The sequence below is a fragment of the Castor canadensis genome, chromosome 4, assembly GCF_047511655.1.
Source record: "Castor canadensis chromosome 4, mCasCan1.hap1v2, whole genome shotgun sequence".
Classification (NCBI taxonomy): Eukaryota; Metazoa; Chordata; class Mammalia; order Rodentia; family Castoridae; genus Castor; species Castor canadensis.
The window spans coordinates 113,057,968-113,080,903 of NC_133389.1; the positions used below are offsets into that span (position 1 = coordinate 113,057,968).

Sequence of the window (22,936 nt, forward strand, 5' to 3'; positions counted from 1 at the left end):
TAATGACTTTGGCGACACCCTTAGGTGTGAAGTCAGAAACCAAGTGTGAGGTCTCTTGGTTTGGACAAAACCTCAAAAACCCTTAGATGTCTACATGCATAGTTAGTTCTATGCACATATAACACACACGGGCACTAGACACACTCTATAAGCTTTAAATCTATAATCTGCCCTCCAGTCAAGTGCATCAAGGAGAGGACAAAAACTTGTTGACAGCATTAGGTTGTAGACCTAGCTGTTTAAAGGGCACAGGAATCATTCTCAAAAATGCATGTCCAGTATGATTGCATTTGGACATCCTGGGCAAGATACCATATTTCCCATCAGATGATCTAGGTGGGAGTATAGGGAACCCCCCCCACCGCCATAAAGAAAAAAGAACCCAGGAAAATTATTTAGACCAGTGTACTCTGAGTTGTGCTTTTGCACATAAGGAATTGGATGAAAATCGTGCCAGAGGGAATAAGCTACTTCACTACAGTGGAGGTATCAGCTCCTGCACCATTGAATATGAATTATGGCCCACTTCCAGGAAGTCATAGAGGACAGACCCTGTGAAGAAGAGTGAAGTATCAGTCTTAAGGCAAGTTTTCCTGAAATTCTCCTGCCATATTGATTAACCGGGATTAGGCAGATGTCCAATTTCCTAGCAACAATTTTCCTGATTAAAAATATGCGAAGTCCTCATGCCAGCTAAGCTGTAGGGACTGACTTTTAATGTATATAAAAAGATAAATTGAAAACTATACTAATGCTTTATACATGTAAGTGATAAACCAGGGACAAAGTGTGTTCCCTCAGATCTTATGTCCTAAAGAGAAGTTTGTAATTCAGGCTAAAAACATTTTCAGCATCCTAAAATAGACTGGCAAAGGTTAGGGATCTTAAATATGTAGTTTTGTTTTTGAAAGGGTGTGGTTTGAATCTTAATATTAACTTCATGTTAGTTGCTGGTCTGTTGAGAAGAAGTTTTTGCTTTCCTCCACATAATAAAGACATCATTACTTAGATTATTTTTTTAATTGTAGAATCTGAGAGAAATTACTTCCTAACTTTAGAAATAACCACTTTAAGATTTGTGTTTTGTTACTCCCATTCAGTGAGTTAAGGTTGTAAAATGGGATGCTTACAAGCATATTACACTATGATTTTGACTTTCAGAGTTTAATAAATGCTCAGGACTATGTGGACAATATGCACGGTATTTACATTCCTTGTGCCAAAAGGCATTAACATGCTTTAGCAATGCTGTACAAGGTGCCATGCCAATCAAGATGAAGTCATCTTCAGCCTGCCATCTGCCTGCTGCCCACTGTTCCACATTGAAGGCTCTCATCCTTTTCTGTTAAATAGCTTTCTAAATATTTTGGTAGAATTGCTGAAGTTATTAGTATGGCTTACCGTAACATGGTAAAACATAACACAATATGAATTATTTACATATTTTGGTGGTTATTCAAAAACACTTGAAATATATTTCGTTATCACTAATGAAATACTTCTAGAGTATTTCAAATATGGAAAACTACAGAGATTAATGCACTAAATGCTCTTGAAACCATTACTCAAAATTTTAAAATCTTGTTCAATTTGGTTAAGATTGCTAAAGTTAGTTCTTACCATTTTCACTGTTTTATACATGAGTATTTCTATAACATGAATCTTTGGATGCTGAAATCTTTGCTATGGTTATGATTTTCTGTCGTTCCCCTCCCCTCCCCTCCCCCAGATTAAAGTTAGTGAATCCCACTCACTAATTACTTTAGGGAAGGGACTTGTTCTCATTCCTTTTTTAGGCTGGGCTGCCAAGCCAACATCCTCTAGGAGGTTTCTATTATTTTTATTTTCCCATTAGTAGGAGTTACTTAATCAACATCATTTTTTAAAAACCTTTTTAGCTGTTCAACAATTTAGACATTAACCAGTAGCTTTTTAAATTCAACATAATTTTTATGGTTTTTTTTTTGTTTGATAAATTTTTATTAAGCTTCCGTAGGCAGGTTGTAAAATGAGAATCATGTCTTTACCAATTTGGAAGAGTTTGACTAATGTCAACTAAGTTAAGAGAGATAAGCTTCATTAACCTGTCACATTTGATGGAAGTACAAGTTTCTGATTTCCTATCTGACCCAGACAAGCAAATCTTTTTCTGATCATAAAATGGAAATGTATTTCTAAAGCATTTATGACTCCCTTTGAGATTCATTTAAAATTTATACTTCCATGTTATTCCCCTTGTTCTTTACCCCTACTTCTAGTTGTAACTTCTAGAAGAAGTTTCAGTCCATTTTTCACGTTTATTTTACTTTATTTTGAAATCCAGGGCTTACCCATATCTTGGCTTCCCGGGTTTGCTACTGCTCTAGCATGAGGGAGGGCTCTCTCTGTAGCTCATTCTTGTATCCCCTGTCAGCTGAGGTGTATCAGAAAGGGAAGGCATCCCTCTGAACTGCTACCGCTTCACACAGAGAACCAAATTACAGACCTGTATAGGCCAGCTGTGTATTCCTGTCTTTGTCTGCCCACAGTTAGCACCAGCTGAGAACTTTAATGTTTTCTGTCAAATGGTTCCCTTCTTCTTAGTTTTAAGTAACTATCAATTCTTTAAAATTGCCTCCTGTATAGAATTTTTGTTTACATAAAAATATCTTTGCTTACACAAAAATCATTCACTAAAATGACTAGTATTTCGTTCAAGAGGAAAACCCGAGATGTTTAAAAAACATATAAATAGGAAACTAACAAAATTTTAAAAGAATTGAGTTTAATTAAGAATTGAAGTGCTTTTTACAATTGATACAGTTTGTATACCTAAATTCATCTTTTAAAGTGTACAGTTTGGTGGATTTTAATACACTTACAAAGTTGTGCAGTCACAATCCTTATCTAATTTCAGAACATTTCATCAGCCCTAGAATAAACCTTGTACCCATTAAGCAGTCATTTACCATTTCCCTTTCCTTAGCCCCTGAAAATCACTAATCTACCTTTAGTCTCTGTGGATTTGTTTAATCTGGACATCTTATATTAATAGAAGTAAATAGTACATGGCCTTCTATGTCTGGCTCTTTTTTTTTGTTTTTACTTAGCATAATGTTTTTAAATTTTATCCATGTTGTAGCATGAATGCATATTTCCTTTTATGTTTTGCATAGATATACCACATTTGTTTATCCATTCATCAGCTATAGGCATTGGGTTATTTCCATTTTTTAGCCATCGTGAATTATAATGTTACCAACATTCCTGTATGTTTTTGTGTGTGCTTTCAGTTGTGGGTATACACCTAGGAGAAGAATAGCTGGGTCATAGGGTAACTTTATTTTTAACTTTTTGAGAAACTCCCAGACTGCTTCCAAAGCAACTGTACAATTTTACTTTCTCACCAATAATATCTGAGTGTTCCAATCCTCTACATTCTCACCACTACATTATCTTTATAGTTTTCCTAATGGGTGTTAAGTGATAGCTCATTGTAGTTTTGATTTACTGGAGACTTGAACATCTTTTCATGTGCTTGTTGCCATTTGTATATGGTCTTTGGAGAAATATCTATTTAAAGTCTTTGCCCAATTTTACTTACTTATTTTGGTGGTACTGGGGTTTTAACTCAGGGTTTCACACTTGCTAGGAAGTAGCCCTCCCACTTGAGCTACACCTCCAGTCTTTGCCCATTTTTAGTTGACTTATTATGTGTACTCTGATTACTTTAAGAGAGAGAGAATTTGTAGGATTGAATGATAACATGAGTAAAATATGTGGAGAATTAATTGCCATATAACACATAAAAACAGCAAAACTGGTTATACAAATGAATATTATCTACCCGTATGTATTATTGAAGTGGTGCCAAATTAGCTTATAGCTTTAATGTCAGATTTTAAAACATTGTTAATGATATTTTACTGTATTTTACTTAGAGCAATATCGGTAAAGTTTATAGAGTTGTTAACTGTGGTCTGTCATGGCTTAACTAGCTGTCTGTGCTGTCTAGTATAGCCACTTGTCACATGCAGCTGTGTAAATCAGTTAAAATAGAGAGTTTAACATGCACAGGAAATTAATGCGAGTCAACTCCCTGTATAGCTATCCGTATCTCAACTAGCAAAAACCCTTGTTCCTTCCTATTATTGCTTATACTCTGTCTTCAACAAAATTAGAGATAAGGGCAAAATCGTTTCTGCTGGGCATCGACGGGGTCGGGGGGAGAGGGAGAGTGGATGGTAAGGGAGGGGGTGGGGGCAGGGGGTAGAAATGACCCAAGCATTGTATGCACATATGAGTAATAAAATAAATAAATAAATAAAATAGTTTAGTTTCTCAGTCTCACTAGCCACATTTCAAGTGCTCAGTAGCCATCCATTGCTAATATCATTTGTATACAGCAGTGTAAAATGCATTTCGATTGTTGCAGAAAGTTTTTATTAGACAGTGCTGATTGAGTTTTATTTTATTCTGAAGTTTCATATGCTAAGGAAAGTGTCAGTGGTTTTGTGGTATTACAATTTGAACTCAGGGCCTCACGCTTTGCTTCTCATTCTGCCTCTTGAGCTATGCAGCCAGCATAATCCCATACTTCTTATGTGAATGAACTAATTTAATTGCAGCAACCTATGAGCCAGGTATCACCAGCCCTGTTTTATAGATGAGAACTCAGAAATACATAATACATAGCTAGGACATGAGAGCACTGGAATTTCGGTGCAACCTGCTTACTCCTAACTCTTAGGTGCTTCACCATTGGCTACTCACTCAGGCAGGTTCTTCAGTGTGACCCACAACACCATTGTTCATAGTTTTATAGTTGTTTGTGGAATTATTTGACATCTATCTTCGCCACGAGACTGTAAGCTCCATGAAGGAGGAACTATATTTTGCATTTTTGTAGCCCTTTACAAACATCTGACGTGTGCTAGTGGCCACTGTGTATATTTGTTGGTTGAATAACGCTTGGATGCAGTCCATCACTAAGTTTGAATATGAAACCAGGGTCTCTTGTATGCAAAACATTTAATTCCTTAGCTCATTATGATCTTAAATTGAGGAAATGATACTGAAATTTTTATTTGCATGATGGACTCTAATGTAAAAAATTTTAGCTGACGGTATGGTTCAAGTATGTAGTCAATAATAGTAGAGTTTAACTAAAAGAATTATTAAAATGGAATTTGATAAGGAGAATTTAATTTTACAAAGCTATGTAATTCATAGTCATAGTAAAATTATTTTAAAGATAACTTTGCAGTTCAGTTTCTTTTGTGATAGGCTATAATTAAAATAGTTTCTTCCTATTTGATTATATATAGATAGAAGAAAATTTTATTAGTCTGAATTGTATGAAGAATGGAAACAATATTAATTGTGCCACACAAAGTAGAATTTTTTTCTTTGAGGTTATTACAATAATAAATCATGGTGAAGTACAGAATATGACTAGACATTTTCTACTGTATCAAGTCTAATGTTTTTTGGCAAGTTAATTGTTTGATGATGATGTAGTACAGGGGTTTAGGTGAAACTGAAGGCTTAAAGAACAAAGATTTGAAGGACTGTAAGCCCCATAAAATCTATATATATCATCCAGCTTTCTGAGAAGCACGGGAGGTAACCTATATATGATGTGGTAGGGTCCATGGAAATGTTCAGGACAGAGTGACCAATTTTCCAAATCCAGCTCTTTTTAGCTAAACTAAAAGACAGCAAATAGACTAAATAAAGCATAATAAGGTAGCACTGGCTTTGTGGCAGACTGATTCTAGAAATAGTCTAGAAAGATACTAGAGAGATGAATTGATGTGTATCACCAATAGTAGGCTATTGTTGTGAAGTATAGAATAACAGTGAGTGAAGTTCATTCTGTCTTCCTCAGGATGATCCTTCTTGAACATGTATATGAGTTCCATCCAGGCTGGGTTATGCATAATAAAATGTGAGTTCTGTGACAATCTTACTAGGTTAAATAGGACTATTTGGGTACTGGCCGTTTTAGTCATAACTGTATATTGAGAGAATGGTTATGGTCAACATTTTAAGCACAAAGGAAAAAAATATTTCATACAACTTCATAGTCTTATACCTGTTCTTAACTCGTGATACATTCTTTACAAAATGTGTTTAACTCAACATTCTTACATAATGTGTAACTATAAACAGATGTGGGATAGGGAAGGCAGAGAATTGACTGGCCAGAAAATGGAGTTTCTTATATTTTGATTCAACCTGTAGTGATGATTTTCATAGTAGCCTGTTAGCTCTGAGTGACAGTTAAAAACAAGTGCAAGTGACATAGTGACCTTAAGACCAAAGTGGGATGTTTTTAACTGATACGAAGTCTTTTTAAAAAGCACATTTGTGTAAACCATACAGTGGTTCTATGTATTTCCTCATTTACCAGTTGTCTTCATCATAATCTCATTAAGTAGCTAATATAATCTCTGTGTTTTACACATGTAAAAATAGTGTGAAAGAAGTCTGTGGCATGCCTTAGGAGCTTACACCTAGTGAATGACCAAATGAGAATCCAAACCTCAGTTTACTACTGTAAAAAGAAATGACTAAACTAGGCAGATGTCATATGTATAAAGTACCCATGAGTTTAAAGTTTGCATTTGTTCAGACATAGTGTTTATGTAATTGTTCAGGTTAAATTTAGATAGACCTGTGCTAAAAGATTTTGCACTTTAAAATAGTTTTTACAAATACTATTCCACACTGTCATCTAATTGTTATTTTGAATTCTGAGTAAGAATGTTGTACTACACTACTGCACAGCACAATCCCAGCTCAGAGGGACTTGATGTTGAAGGAGTGAATGAGTGAGTGAAAAACAAAGTCTGGCAGCTAATTGTGTTTTCTGAGAGAAGCCCTTTTGAGAGTAAATATAGTGATGAAAGATAATATGTAAAATCAGTTTAGGCATATCTGAAAATATGCCTAAATCCTAAGTGATAAGATGGATGCTTCTTCAGTTGTGAAATTACTCGCTTCTGAATTCATATCATAGGATCCAACCATCTGCTAGATAGAGGTTCCTTTCTTTCTTTTTCTATTTCTTCCCTCTATATCCACAAAATTGTAACTGTTACATACTAAATTACTTGTAACCATTGTATGATCTCATTTCTTTACTACACATACTACAAATTGATTCACATTTTAATGAAACCAATTTATTTTTCAAAATGGTGTGAGGTTGTAAGCTTCAGAGGTATAGAGTATGAAAGTTTAACAAATACTTGTCAAGCCTAATATGTGCTAAGAGCATTCCCTTTTTTAGCACTCCCAGAATCTCAGGCACACCTTTATCCTACTAGAATATCCTTACTATCTTCTCAGCATTTTCTCCATTTCCTTCAGACATGACTCTTCATTTGTTTGTTCTTATTCTGAAATTTTAGGCTTTTCTGTAGATTTTTTGCTTGGTGCTGATGATCAGAACCTTGAGTCTGATCAAGAGATCAGTGGCAGGTGCTCTACCACTGAGCTACATCCTTAACCCCATTGTTCACTTCTAATGGATAGAACATTCCTTAGGGGATGGCATATCACTTCCACATAGCAGTGTTGCCAGCTTTTTAATGGTATCAGTGTTATCAGTTTTTTGCTGAAAGAACTTACGATCCCTACCATGAGTTAGGGAAAGAATGAAGCCCATGAATGTTTAAAAAGAGTTGTCCAAAAAATTGTCTGGAAACAAATAGAAGTAAGCAAAGAATTAGTCCCCTCATGTCTAATAGTGGCCCTCATAATGATAAGGCATTCCCTTGACTCCTGCCCCCTGTGGCTGCCTTAGCTGGATGTAAACTGGTGGGTTTTTGCTGAGGCCCTTCTCACTGTGGCCCAAAGAGTACTTAACTCTTTTCTTTTTTCTTTTGGTGGAATTGAGGTTTGAATTCAGTCTCTGGCTTGCCAGGTAGACACTGTACCACTTGAGCCATGCCCCAGTCTGCCCCTTTCTTTTCATTGTAAGAGTGTCAGAAACTAAATTCTATTCATTTTCTGAATTTCAGGCCTATTTTATTCATGTCACTACAATTTTTTTTCTGCCATTTGGGATTGTTGGAAATCATTTTTGTAGCTGTATTTTATCAAACATGACAAAAGGATGTATGTTAAAAACATAATGGTATGCTGCAAAACTTAAAAAAAGATACAGTAGGAAAACCTAAAGGTTTTAAGAGATCTGGATTCCCTTGTCTGACTTTTATGCTGATGGGCTCCACAACTCTGGGCCCAGTCCTTCTGCCCCCACAGTGGCTTTGAGAAAACAGCCAACAATATGAATACTTCTTCTTTATCTCTTAATCATTACTAAGGAAACAGGGGTAGTCTTATTTCACAGATTGTCTTTTAAAATAGATCATTAGAAATACTAGATCAAATAATGAGATTTACTTTAAATATTTTTACTCAGTTTAAAGGTGTACAAATTATTGTTACCAGATGGCTTCTGCCTAGGATTTTTTGAAGGGTGAAACTGGAATACTTGTAGCCAAAATGTGCAAATGTAGCTTATAAACAGTTACTGTGTCAGCAGATTGGTAGGTGAAAATTGGAACATGTTGATGCAAGGGGATTTTAGGTATCTATCTTTCTTTCGTGCTAGGTTTCTGGTACTTCTCTGGTAACACTTGCCAAGTTAAGCTTTAAAAAACTCTTCAGAGGGAAAATGAATGTGGTATCTACAAGAAAAAAAAAACATTTACTAGAATTTTTTTTAGGGAGTTAAATGATGTATTTGCAGAGTAGATGTAGACTTTCCAAAAGCCTATAACAAATCCCCTCATTTAATGCTATTTTAAAAAAATGGTCTTGGAATTTAAATGGTGAGAATAGCTGATTTTATAGTTGGCTGAAGTTTGGAAGTGGGAAATAGCAAGTTAGGATAAGTAGGCATTTTTCCGAAGAAGTGCAAGTAGGGTTCCTCAAGAGTGAATGTGGGGAATGATTTAAACATTTATCCAGTCTCTCTTGAGGGAAGCATGAGTTTCTAGGTTTTCATGAGTCAACACCTTGAAGACTGCCAGAACTTCAGTCTCCTTGTATGGGCTATCCTTACTCTGCTCACCTTGCTAGTCTTTATTTTTCAGATTTTTAGTTGGACTTTAGGAAGGGCAGAGTTGTTCAGCTTAGCTGGTAGCACTTTGTCAGTGTCAAGCTAGTGTGTTCTTTGTTAATTTCATTTATCTCCATCATCTGCATCTGCCTGCAACTTTAGAGGCACTTACTTTAATATGTTTATTGCGTTTATTGCATGATGTATGTTAAATATTCTTTTTTGTTGTTGTTTTAATAAAGTGATCAGCAGTGAGTATTCTCTTTATTTCAGGTCATTCCCAAAATATTAAGTATTCATGTATGCTATGTATCTTGTATTATGTAAGTTATATAAATGTTGTTATTCTCTTTGAGTAAATTTTTTCCACTCAGCATTTTAAAAATCCATCCCTGCTGCTGTGTCAACAATAGCTTGTTGATGCTGACCACACTTCAGTATTTCCTGATAAACATTCATCAGATTTTATCTCTCCACTCCTTTTGTGGTAGGTATTTAGATTGCTTCTACCTCCTACCCTCACAAAAGAGGACCACATGTGCCCTTGGGAACTGTGTGACAGTTTCTTTGGGAAATATACCTAGGTATATATTTCTTTGGGAAATATACCTAGTACTCAAAGAGACTTTGAGTACTCTTAATTTGTATAAGTTGTGCCCCTGAGTGGTGGCATCATCTATATACCCCCATGCCCTTCCAACACTTGGCATGGTTGTGCCAGACTGCCAGGTATAAATCATTTCATTTTCAGTTTGTTTTTCTCTGGTTGCTTATGAACTCGATTGTCTCTTCGTCTGCTTGTTTTTTTGGCATCCTATTCTGTAAATTTTTGTTCATAACTTTTGCACATTTTTCTGTTGAAATTTTCTCTATCTTATGTTGACTTGAGGGACAGCTACATGTTCTGGTTGTTTGTTGTTTGTACCTTATTAGGGTATAACAAAAATCTTTTAATCCTTCATCTGCCTGTAAACTTTATCCAGTGAACCAAACACCTTAAAAGTGTGTTTTCAAAATCACCTTTTTTTTTTCTTTTTTCCTGACTATATGGCTGGTAGATTTTGTTCATGTTCTTCTCTCCTTCTAAGTCTCTGAGGTGTTTGCCAACATTTTCTTCTTTCTAATTATTTTTTACTTTTAAATGCTATTCTGGGGGTTGAACCTAAGGCTTTAATTGCACGTGCTAAACAAGTTCTCTACCACCAAGCCACATCCCCATCCTCAGCCTAACATTTCTTCTTCTAACTTTACAGTCTTGACTTTTATAATTCAATTTGCTTCCATGTGGAGTCTATATTATGTCACTGCTCTGATCAAAAGTCTTTGAATGGCCTCAGTTGCCTAAAGAGTGAAGCCAGAATGTTCATGGGGCATAACAAAGGGATCTATTTCTGTCTCGTACCATTCCCCCCACTCAGATGTGCCCCCTACTACTCCTTATTCATTTTTGTATTCTCAGTATACTGAATTTGTTGCTTTTTAAAAACATGCTGTAACAGAAAAATGAGTTTTGCAACATAATTCAAAACTATTTTTCCTACTTGAATCATTTAAAAGCCTATTGACAGGTATTCCTTTTATTAAGAGTTTAAAGAAATACTTACATTTGAATTATAGAGGTAGTATACGTCCATTGTTTCAAAAGAGCTCAATATACAAATGTGTTAAGTAGGAAATGAAAAATCTAAATCCCAGACCTCTCATATCTCTTTTCTCTTTTCTTACACACATTGGGGTAAGGAAGGGGGAGGGATTATGTCAAAAATCCCAATGCCAAGCAGTGTCCTAAACCAAATAAGCCAGAATTGCTGGGGTGGGACCCATACGTTGGTATTTTTGGTAGCTCTGTAGGTGATTCAAATATGCAGCCAATGTTAGAAATAACTGGCTCCTAGAGCACTAAAAATATATATAATCAGCATTGCCTCCCCCCACCCCAAGTACTTGCTAAATGATATTTAAAACTCTTAGCTTTGTTTTAAAATTTAATTGTAAATCGGGGTGGAGGGGTACAGGAGAATGGTTGAAGGGATGAATTCATGCATGATATTTGATACATTGTAATAACCTGTGTAAATGCCTCAGTGTATCCCTGCCCATCACAACAATAAAGGAACAAAAATTAAGTATAAGAATATTTCTGTTTACTTTGAAAATATGTTATCAAGCATGTAAACCCTGAAAATCAACTTGATTAGCATAGATTAATTATTTTAAACTGATTATTCTTTTGAATAATGGTAACTTTGAACTTACATATTAGGAGTAACACAAAACTATTCCCTTTTTTTTTTTCATTTTTCTTTTATTATTCATATGTGCATACAAGGCTTGGTTCATTTCTCCCCCCTGCCCCCAGCCCCTCCCTTACCACCCACTCCACCCCCTCCCGCTCCCCCCCTCAATACCCCGCAGAAACTATTTTGCCCTTATCTCTAATTTTGTTGTAGAGAGAGTATAAGCAATAATAGGAAGGAACAAGGGGTTTTGCTGGTTGAGATAAGGATAGCTATACAGGGCATTGACTCACATTGATTTCCTGTGCGTGGGTGTTACCTTCTAGGTTAATTCTTTTTGATCTAACCTTTTCTCTAGTTCCTGGTCCCCTTTTCCTATTGGCCTCAGTTGCTTTAAGGTATCTGCTTTAGTTTCTCTGCATTAAGGGCAACAAATGCTAGCTAGTTTTTTAGGTGTCTTACCTATCCTCACCCCTCCCTTGTGTGCTCTCGCTTTTATCATGTGCTCAAAGTCCAATCCCCTTGTTGTGTTTGCCCTTGATCTAATGTCCACATATGAGGGAGAACATACGATTTTTGGTCTTTTGAGCCAGGCTAACCTCACTCAGAATGATGTTCTCCAATTCCATCCATTTACCAGCGAATGATAACATTTCGTTCTTCTTCATGGCTGCATAAAATTCCATTGTGTATAGATACCACATTTTCTTAATCCATTCGTCAGTGCTGGGGCATCTTGGCTGTTTCCATAACTTGGCTATTGTGAATAGTGCCGCAATAAACATGGATGTGCAGGTGCCTCTGGAGTAACAGTCTTTTGGGTATATCCCCAAGAGTGGTATTGCTGGATCAAATGGTAGATCGATGTCCAGCTTTTTAAGTAGCCTCCAAATTTTTTTCCAGAGTGGTTGTACTAGTCTACATTCCCACCAACAGTGTAAGAGGGTTCCTTTTTCCCCGCGTCCTCGCCAACACCTGTTGTTGGTGGTGTTGCTGATGATGGCTATTCTAACAGGGGTGAGGTGGAATCTTAGCGTGGTTTTAATTTGCATTTCCTTTATTGCTAGAGATGGTGAGCACTTTTTCATGTGTCTTTTGGCCATTTGAATTTCTTCTTTTGAGAAAGTTTTGTTTAGTTCACTTGTCTGTTCCTTTATTAGTTCATTAGTTTTGGGAGAATTTAGTTTTTTAAGTTCCGTATATATTCTGGTTATCAGTCCTTTCTCTGATGTGTAGCTGGCAAATATTTTCTCCCACTCTGTGGGTGTTCTCTTCAGTTTAGAGACCATTTCTTTTGATGAACAGAAGCTTTTTAGTTTTATGAGGTCCCATTTATCTATGCTATCTCTTAGTTGCTGTGCTGCTGGGATTTCGTTGAGAAAGTTCTTACCTATACCTACTAATTCCAGAGTATTTCCTACTCTTTCCTGTATCAACTTTAGAGTTTGGGGTCTGATATTAAGATCCTTGATCCATTTTGAGTTAATCTTGGTACAGGGTGATCTACATGGATCTAGTTTCAGTTTTTTGCAGACTGTTAACCAGTTTTCCCAGCAGTTTTTGTTGAAGAGGCTGCTATTTCTCCATCGTATATTTTTAGCTCCTTTGTCAAAGACAAGTTGATTATAGTTGTGTGGCTTCATATCTGGATCTTCTATTCTGTTCCACTGGTCTTCATGTCTGTTTTTGTTCCAGTACCATGCTGTTTTTATTGTTACTGCTTTGTAATATAGTTTGAAGTCAGGTGTCGTGATACCTCCAGCATTGTTCTTTTGACTGAGGATTGCCTTGGCTATTCGTGGCCTCTTGTGTTTCCATATAAATTTAACGGTAGATTTTTCGATCTCTTTAATGCATGTCATTGGAATTTTGATGGGAATTGCATTAAACATGTAGATTACTTTTGGGAGTATCAACATTTTTACTATGTTGATTCTACCAATCCATGACCATGGGAGATCTCTCCACTTTCTATAGTCTTCCAGTCTCTTTCTTCAGAAGTTTATAGTTTTCCTTGTAGAGGTCTTTCACATCTTTTGTTAGGTTTACACCTAGGTATTTGATTTTGTTTGAGGCTATTGTAAATGGAATTGTTTTCATACATTCTTTTTCCGTTTGCTCATTGTTAGTGTATAGAAATGCTAATGGTTTTTCTATGTTGATTTTATATCCTGCTACCTTGCTGTAGCTATTGATGATGTCTAGAAGCTTCTGAGTATAGAGTTTTTTGGATTGTTAAGGTATAGGATCATGTCATCTGCAAATAGGGATATTTTGACAGTTTCTTTACATATTTGTATTCCTTTTATTCCTTCTTCTTGCCTAGTTGCTCTGGCTAGGAATTCTAGTACTATGTTGAATAGGAGTGGAGATAGTGGGCATCCTTGTCTGGTTCCTGATTTTAGAGGGAATGGTTTCAGTTTTTCTCCATTAAGTATAATGCTGGCTGTAGGTTTGTCATATATAGCTTTTATAATGTTCAGGTACTTTCCTTCTATTCCTAGTTTTCTTAGAGCTTTTATCATGAAATGATGTTGGATCTTATCAAAGGCTTTTTCTGCATCTATTGAGATGATCAAGTGGTTTTTGTCTTTGCTTCTGTTAATGTGGTTTATTGCGTTTATTGATTTCGTATTTTGAACCACCCCTGCCTCACCGGGATGAAGCCTACTTGGTCGTGGTGAATAATCTTTTTGATGTGTTGCTGAATTCGGTTTGCCATTATTTTGTTGAGGATTTTTGCGTCAATGTTCATTAAGGAGATTGGCCTATAGTTCTCCTTTTTGGAGGTGTCTTTGCCTGGTTTTGGGATAAGTGTAATACTAGCTTCATAAAATGTGTTTGTCAGTTTTCCTTCCCTTCCTATTTCGTTGAACTGTTTAAGGACAGTTGGGATCAGTTTTTCTTTAAAGGTCTGATAGAATTCAGCAGAGAATCCATCAGGTCCTCGACTTTTCTTTTTGTAGAGTCTCTTGATTGCTGCTTCAATTTCATTTTGTGTTATAGATCTATTCAAGTGATTAAGTTCCTCTTTGTTCAGTTTTGGATGCTCATATGTAACTAGGTATTTGTCCATTTCTTTTAAGATTTTCAAATTTATTTGAATATAGGTTCTCCAAGTAGTCTGTGATGATTTCGTGGACATCCATGGTGTTTGTTGTTATCTCCCCTTTTGCATTCCTGATTCTATTAATTTGGGCTTTTTCTCTCCTCATTTTAGTCAGATTTGCCAGGGGTCTATCGATCTTGTTTAATTTTTCAAAGAACCAACTTTTTGTTTCATTAATTATTTGCATGGTTTTTTTGGTTTCTATTTCGTTGATTTCAGCTCTTATTTTTATTATTTCTCTCCTCTTTGTTTTGGGATTTACTTGTTCTTGTTTTTCTAGGAGTTTGACATGTATCATTAGGTCATTGATTTGGGATCTTTCAGTCTTTTTAATAGATGCACTCATGGCTATAAACTTTCCTCTCTGGACTGCCTTTGCTGTGTCCCATAGGTTCTGATAGGTTGTGTTTTCATTTTCATTGACATCCAGGAACTTTTTAATTTCCTTTTTTATTTCATTGATGATCCATTGTTCGTTAAGTAATGAGTTATTTAGTTTCCAGCTGTTTGCATCTTTTTTGTCTTTGCTTTTGTTGTTGAGTTCTACTTTTACTGCATTGTGATCAGATAGTATGCCCTAGGAGATGATCTGTTTTGGAGAAGGGTGCATGGGCTGCTGAGAAGAATGTATATTGTATAGAAGTTGGATGAAATGTTCTGTAGACATCAAGTAGGTCCATTTGATCTATTGTATATTTTAGATCTTGTATTTCTTTATTGATTTTTTTGTTTGGATGACCTATCTATTGAGGATAATGGGGTGTTAAAGTCTCCCACGACCACTGTGTTGATATTAATATATGCTTTTAGGTCTTTCAGAGTATGTTCGATGAAATTGGGTGCGTTGACATTGGATGTGTACAGGTTGATGATTATTATTTCCTTTTGTTCTGTTTCCCCTTTTATTAGTATGGAATGTCCTTCTTTATCTCGTTTGATCAATGTAGGTTTGAAGTCTACTTTGTCAGAGATAAGTATTGCTACTCCTGCCTGTTTTCGGGGGCCATTGGCTTGGTAAATCTTCTTCCAGCCTTTCATCCTAAGCCTATGCTTACTTGTGTTGGTGAGATGGGTCTCCTGTAAGCAACAAATTGTTGGATCTTCCTTTTTAATCCATTTCGTCAAACAGTGCCTTTTCATGGGTGAATTAAGTCCGTTAACATTAAGTGTTAGTTCTGATAGGTATGTGGTGATTCCTGTCATTTAGTTGTCTTAGTTGTTTGAAGGTTTGATTGTGTGTACCTAAATTGAGATTACTCTCTACCATCTTGCTTTTTCTTTTCCTGTGGTTTGGTGCTGCCTGTCTTTTCATGGTTAAGTTGGGTTTTACTTTCTGTGTGCAGAATCCCTTGAAGAATCTTTTGTAGTGGTGGCTTTGTGGTCACATGTTGTTTTAGTTTCTGCTTATCATGGAAGACTTTTATTGCTCCATCTATTTTGAATGGTAGTTTTGCTGGGTAGAGTATCCTGGGGTTGAAGTTTTTTTCATTCAGTGCCCGGAAGATCTCGCCCCATGCTCTTCTTGCTTTTAATGTTTCTGTTGAGAAGTCTGCTGTGATTTTGATGGGTTTACCTTTGTGTGTTATTTGTTTTTTCTCTCTTACAGCCTTCAATATTCTTTCCCTGGTTTCTGAACTTGTTGTTTTAATGATGATAGGTTGTGGGGTAGTTCTATTTTGATCTGGTCTGTTTGGTGTCCTGGAGGCCTCTTGCACCTGTATGGGAATAACTTTCTCTAGATTCTCCGTTTTTATTTTGTTGAATATAATTACACATTCCCTTCGTTTGCACCTCTTCTTCTTCGATGCCCATGATTTTCAAGTTTGGTCTTTTGATGGAGTTGGTGATTTCTTGCATTTTCTTTTCATAGGGCTTGAGTTCTTTAATTAAGAGTTCTTCGGTTTTTCCTTTGATTACCATTTCATCTTCAAGTTCTGAGATTCTGTCTTCTGTTTGTTCTGTTCTGCTGGATTGGCCTTCCATTTTGTTTTGCAGTTCTGTTTCGTTCTTTTTCTGAGGTTTTCCATATCTTGGGTGGTTTCCTCTTTAATGTTGTCTATTTTTGTTCTGAGTTCATTTATCTGTTTATTAATCGTGCTCTCTGTTTCACTTTGGTGTTTATATGGTGCTTCTATGGTTTCCTTTATTTCTTCTTTTGCCTTTTCAAATTCTCTGTTTTTTTGTCTTGGAATTTCTTGAGTGTCTCCTGTACATTTTGGTTGACCATATCCAGTATCATCTCTATAAAATTCTCATTGAGTACCTGTAGTATGTCTTCTTTTAAATTATTCTTGTGAGCTTCATTGGGTTCTTTGGCATAGTTTATCTTGATTTTGTTGGAGTCTGTATCTGAATATTTGTTTTCTTCATTTCCCTCTGGTTCCTGTAATAATTTTTTTCTGTGGAGAAACTGGTTTCCCTGTTTTTTCTGTCTTCCCGTCATTGTCTTTGGTGTTGTTACTGTCCCTGTACTGTGTGCAATTAAGTATTTTCTAGCTTGTAATAATAACAATGGTAATATTTAGAATGGAAGAGTGAGAGTTGGAAACCAAGAAGTTAAAGAAAAGGGAAAAACTAATAAACAAACAAGTAGGAGAAAACGAAACAAGGAATCAATCAAGAAAGTTTCAAAGGTACAAACAGGGAGCGATAGTGTACTAATCGACAGTAAGCTGAACATGCATTACAGAGACATAGAGAGGATTGAAAATAAAATATAGAAAGAATAAAGATAAGAATAAAAATAAAAAATAAGCAAATGAAATATATATATAAATAAACTAAAACAAAATGAGATATAGAAAATAAAAAACTAAAACAAAACAAAATCCTCCAAGTTCAAATGCAGTGAAGTTTCAGTCTTAATAATTTTGGCACCTTTAGATGGTGCCTCAGATGTTGTTCTGTAGCTCATCAAAGGGGATGCATAAAGTAGAACAAAACTGCACAAAAAATAAAAACAAAAAACAAAACCCCACCAAGTTTCCCAAGTTCAAATGCAATACAGTTTCTGTAAGTTTTTCAGCATGCAGGTGTAGTTCAGTTGTTTTCTCATCAGAGGTAGGGAGAGAGAAGAAAAAAAAAAGAGTCTGGATACAGTTCTGTGAATGGTATCTGTGGCTGTGGCTTGCCTGCCTGCTGCTGTCAGCCTGCTGTTGCTGGAGGCGTTATCTACTCAGGGGTGAGCTTAATGCTCACCTGGCCCTGCATGCTTTGTTTACTCAAGAGTTCCCCTCTGCACAAGCTGCCGCTACAAGGTTTCCCCTTTGCAAGCACACTGGGGGAAGTGACACTGCACCCGCTTTCTCAGGCCTGTGTGTTTGTTTACAGCTCATGTGGGAAGTGGGTCTTCCCCTCTCTCCTGTGGAGTTTTCCTTCCAACCCCACTTTTACAAGCTTTCCTGCTCCTGATTACTGGGCAGTGCTGCTGCTCCTGCCAGCCACTGTGTTTGTTTACAACTCACGTGGGAAGTGGGTCTTCCCCTCCTCTCCTGTGGAGTTTTCCTCCCTCCACCACTCTCACAAGCTTTCCCGCTCCTGGTTGCTGGGTGCACACCCCTTCTCCTGCCGGAGCCTCTCCGGTCCACCTGGTTTGTTTATTTACAGTTCTGGGAAGGATTTCCTTCCCCCACTCTTCAGCGCTCAGTGGGCCCCATCCTCCTTCCCGCGTGTCTTTATTGTTCTTATTGCTTATTACTCAGTTTCTCTCTTTTACCCCGGGTGGAGGTCGGTCTGTCCAGGGGGCTATGCTGCTCTGGCCCAGGCTTGTCTGTGGGAGTACCGCATACTGCTAAGCTCACCTTGTCCGCGTCTTCCCAAGCCATCTGGGCACGGGTGACTGGCGGCCCGGGGGCCCTCCTGGTTTCTCCATTTAACGTGAAGCAGAGATTCTCTGCGCTGGCTGGAGGTGTGGAGGGGTCAAAGCTTTGCCTCTTCTCCGTGGTTTTGCCTGCAAGGTGTGTCTTCAGCGTCTCTCCAAGATTTTACTATAGGAGGCTCGCTTTCTGCTTCTCCCTCTAGCCGCCATCTTGGAATCCATGCATAGTCTTTATGTATTGCTTTTATTTTCTCCCTATATAATGATGCGTATTTTCTAAACTGCTCATGTTTAATAGTATTAACTGTTTCAGTTTTAAAATTAGTTTTATTAATTAGCATGCAATTAATAAAAATACTGAAAGGCACATAATAAATTTTAATATTCCTTTGACCCCCTTCCCTCATTATTTTTGCAAGTGATGTACACTGTCAATTATTTTATCTGTTTCTTCTGATATTCATCTCTTTATTTATAAATAACATGGTTGTACCATTTGTTGAATAAGGAGTTTTAGACATAATTTATTTTATTATATGTGTGGAAATTTCTGCCTCACACCTCTTTCATCTATTCCCACTTTTCCTAATGCTAATATCATTGTTCTTTATTAAATCACCCTTTATTGTTTTCATTGCATTGTTTTACCTGTGGACATATTCACCAATAAGCCATGTCATTTTTTTGTCTTTTTTTAAATGCAAGTGCTTTCTCCCCAATGGAAATATTTGTGTTGTTTTTCCATTTCCTTCATTTTGTTTTGTTCTGTGGCCAAATCTTCCTGTGTATCCTCCTTCAGTTTCTTAGTACCAGTTTCTATGTGATCAACCTTGCAGATAACCATGAGTTCCATTGCTTTTTCTTTCTTTTTGATTTTATGCTTTTGAGACTGGCCCTCTGCCTTCTTGCTCCAGGTTGTGCTGGTAGCTCTCTATGCCTGGTGAACAAAGTCATCACACCTGAATATGGCTGATTTCCCCTTCACATTAGAAATTCAGTGATAGAATGATATCAGTGAATTTGGTATTTGAGATGGTCTCTGGAGATCTTCAAGTCCCTGTAGATGTCTAGCACGTGTTAGCCTTCTGATTGGTGAGGGCCTGCTAACACTTTGCCCTTTGATGTTTTTAGAATGGTGAGACCTTTTTGCTAGTCTAGGTCTGACCGGTGCTTTCCTACCCTCTTGCCTCACTCTCCCCCTTTTCTACCCTACTACATAGACCCATTCTCTCAATCTTCTTTCCTTCTTTAGTGTGATTATTAAATACACTGCTAACATTTCTTGGTCTTCAAAGAGGAAAGGAATAGAATCCAGAGGTGCAAAATTAATTTAAAATGAGACTGATATTTTAAGACTTATCAGAAAGTAGGCAGACTTTTGCCATTATAAAAGTTGGATCATTTCCTTTTTAAAATCTAGGAACTTTAAATGATTCCCTGATAAAGAGGGAAAAGCTGTTTGCACTTAACATATTTCTCATTATTCTTCAACAGAGACACTCATCCATTATACTACTTTAGGCATTTTGCTCTGTTTTCAATACTTGAGGACAAGAGGGAATCTGTTTTCATTATGTACATTCTGAAATCATTTCACCTAGCACCACACTTTTTTATTGTGGAGAAGGGAAACTGGATTGTGTAAAACAAGAAAGTCTTATTTGTACTAAAAAATGTGACCTTTACAACTGTTACCTGAAGTTTAGTTGACATGTCAAGTGGGCCAAAAATGCACTGTGAACTAGAAGATTATTTGCAATAGTATGAATAAGCAATTTAAAGTATATCTTAGTTATTTTGAAAGTAGATGAGCAAATTATGAATCTGATATGTCTGAAGTGATTAATAATATTAAGAATGATTTGTTTTGGAATAAAATATATGAACTAGGCAATTGCACATAGTAAAAACATTTTAAAATATGGTAATAGGTCACTTTCATTATTCAGTTACTTTTTATTTAGATACAAAATTTTCTAAACCAATTGCAAAGATGTTTTCATGCAATTAAATACTCTCATTACTGATAAAATGCATTTAATACTTATTTTAATTTGTAAATCATCATGTTTTTTGAAAAGTCATAAAGATTTTAGTTTTGCTTTTTGCTTGCTAAATATATTTGGGCAGATAATTTTAACTCCTTTGAACCTATTTCTTCTTTTCTTTTTAAATCAATGAAGTGAGGATAACTCCTACCTTACAGGGCTTTTGCTAATATTTAATGAGATGGAAAAAAATGACCATTGTTCTCTCTTTTCTTTTTTTAAAATTCTGCCTTATTAGTAGCCACCCCAGGAAAAAGTGTAAGAAACATTAAAGTAAAAAGTGCTGGAGGTGTGGCTCAAGTAGTAGAGCCTCTTCCTAGCAAGTGTGAGGCACTGAGTTCAAATACCAGTACCACCAAGGGTGGGGGGAACCCAACAAACAAACAAACAAGAAGGCCATAAAGGAATTGCAAATCAAAACCATGTTAAGATTCTCCTGCACTCCTGTTTAGAATGGCCACAATCAAGAACACAAACACAAGAAAAATGTTGGCAAGGAGGGCGGAACAGGTCCTGCCTGGGGGAGTTGGTATCAGTGGAAGTCGGGGAGGATGTGGGAAGAGGGTATAGGAGGGTGAATGCGTTGGAAATGTCGTGCACTCATGTATGAAAATGGAAAAATGAGACCCTTTGAAACTATTCCGGGAATGGGGGTAAGAAGGATAAAGAGAATGATGGAGAGAGTGAATCCAACGGTGATATATTGTAAGAAATTTTGTAAATGCCACAATATACTCCCAGTACAACAATAACAACAACAACAACAAAGTAAAAAATAAAGTAACTTCAGTTAACTTTACTATTCTATCTTAGGTCACCCTTGTGTTTATATACTTAAAAAAAATGCCAGGCACTGTTGGCTCACACCTGTAATCCTAGTTACTCAGGAGGCAGAGATCAGCGCAGTTCCAAGCCAGCCTGGGCAAATAGTTTGCGAGACCCTGTCTTGAAAAACAATCCATCACAAAAAAATGGATGGTAGAATGGTTCGAGATGTAGGCCCTGAATTCAAGCCCCAGTACCACAAAAAAAAAAAAAAAAAAAAAAAAATTTAGCAGTACAAGAGAGTTGCATTGTGAAAATTCTTTGGATGTATACAGTATACTATGAACAAGTTCACCTCCTCCACTGTATTCCCTTAGTGCTTCCACCTCCCTGACCCCCTTTTGAAACAGCGTTTGGTGGGGTTCATTATGCTATTTTCATACACTTTGAACCTCTTAACCTTCTCTTACCTTTTGAATGGCCTTCTTTTCCTCCTTGACTGTGCCCAGTTTACATCTCCAGGTTCTTTTTCCTTGTTCCTTCCTCTTGCTCAGAAAAGGAGAAATATCTCTTTAGTTCCTTTGCTTTCTTTTACCCATTGCTAGATGCAAGTCACATTGAGAAAATAAGTACTATTAAGCAGAAGTTATATTCCCTTAAAATATGTTTTTTCTTCTAGTTTTTAAATGTAGGTTTAAAAGACGTTCTGTTAGTCATCCCAGCAATACGACAAGGTGGTGATTAGTAGCTCAAGAGTCAGGTAGACTTGGGCTTGGGCCAGACTGTCACTTACTGCTGTGTGACCTTGGGCAAGTTATTTCACTTTTGTGATTGCATTCTCAACTGTGAAACAAGAATAATGTATAATTTTGCTTTGAAGACTAAGCAATAAAAGTTGTGAAGTGCTCAGCACTGCCTGACTTGTGGAAAATGTTCAGGAGATGGTTGTTGATGCTGCTATTGTAGCATTAGCTTTTCAGAGGTGAAGTTGGTGGCCAGAGATCTTTATTCCTAATACTGATGCAAGTCTTTCAAGTTTTGAAATTACAGTAAGCATTGCCTATTCAGTCTGCACTCAAAACCAAAGGGAAAAAAAAAATTAGCAAGGCAGAAGGTAAGGGTTGAACTCAGGTTCATCTTGTGTTTTGTAAGTATTATGAACTTAGATATGCACTGTGACAGAAAGAATAAGGAAAGGATAATGGGGGGGGGGCACTCAAGTCTGCTCCTGACTAAACCAAAACATAAATGATAAATAGGTGATGGCTTTGATGTAGTGTGAGGATAAGGGGAAGGGGTTTCTACATTGTGACTTTTTACACATTTTTAAAAAATGAATATGAATATAAATTAGAATTGTAGGGTGATACGAAATGAGTAAAAAAATCCTTTCCAGGTATAAAAAAGCACCTAGAACTCTGGTTTATGGTTTTAGGTCTTTCTTATTTTTCTTTCTTTCTTTTTTAGTAGCACTGGGATTTGAGTTCAGAGCCTCACACTTGCCAGGCCCATGCTTTACCACTTGAGCCACTCAGCCAGCCAGTTGTCACTATATTCTCAACGTTTACTTTGTGTTTCAGTACTTTGTTTCAGAGTTTGCCTGCTGAGAGACTTCAAAAATGTTAACATTTTTATCATGTTACTTTTACATAGTTACCCAAAAAGGTTAAATGTGGGTTTTTTTGGGGGGCAAGGGGTGGGCTTCCTGTTTTCTTTTCAGCATTCCTTCAGTGGTAGCAACCACTTTCCAGGGTGTTTCCTCTAAATATCTGGTGGTGCTGCAGTTGAACAGTGGAGATAGGTTGGTAGGACAGTCTTTGGGTGGTTTGGTCCCTTAACTCCCCTGCTCTTACACATGCCTGTGTATAATACTGTGGACCCTGTGCCAATATTGGGAGGGCTGAG

The 22,936-nt window shown here is 36.7% G+C and overlaps 1 protein-coding gene and 1 non-coding gene across 11 annotated transcripts in view; one reads left to right on the plus strand and one right to left on the minus strand.

Moving 5' to 3' along the window:
* The window catches only part of Pkp4 (plakophilin 4), a 243,636-nt gene that overhangs the window by 24,713 nt on the left and 195,987 nt on the right, over positions 1-22,936 (plus strand). The gene's annotated exons all lie outside the window — the stretch shown is intronic.
* On the minus strand, positions 9,295-9,357 carry LOC141423006 (small nucleolar RNA SNORD2). The gene has a single exon (XR_012447685.1). It is a non-coding gene; the product is annotated as a small nucleolar RNA SNORD2 (small nucleolar RNA).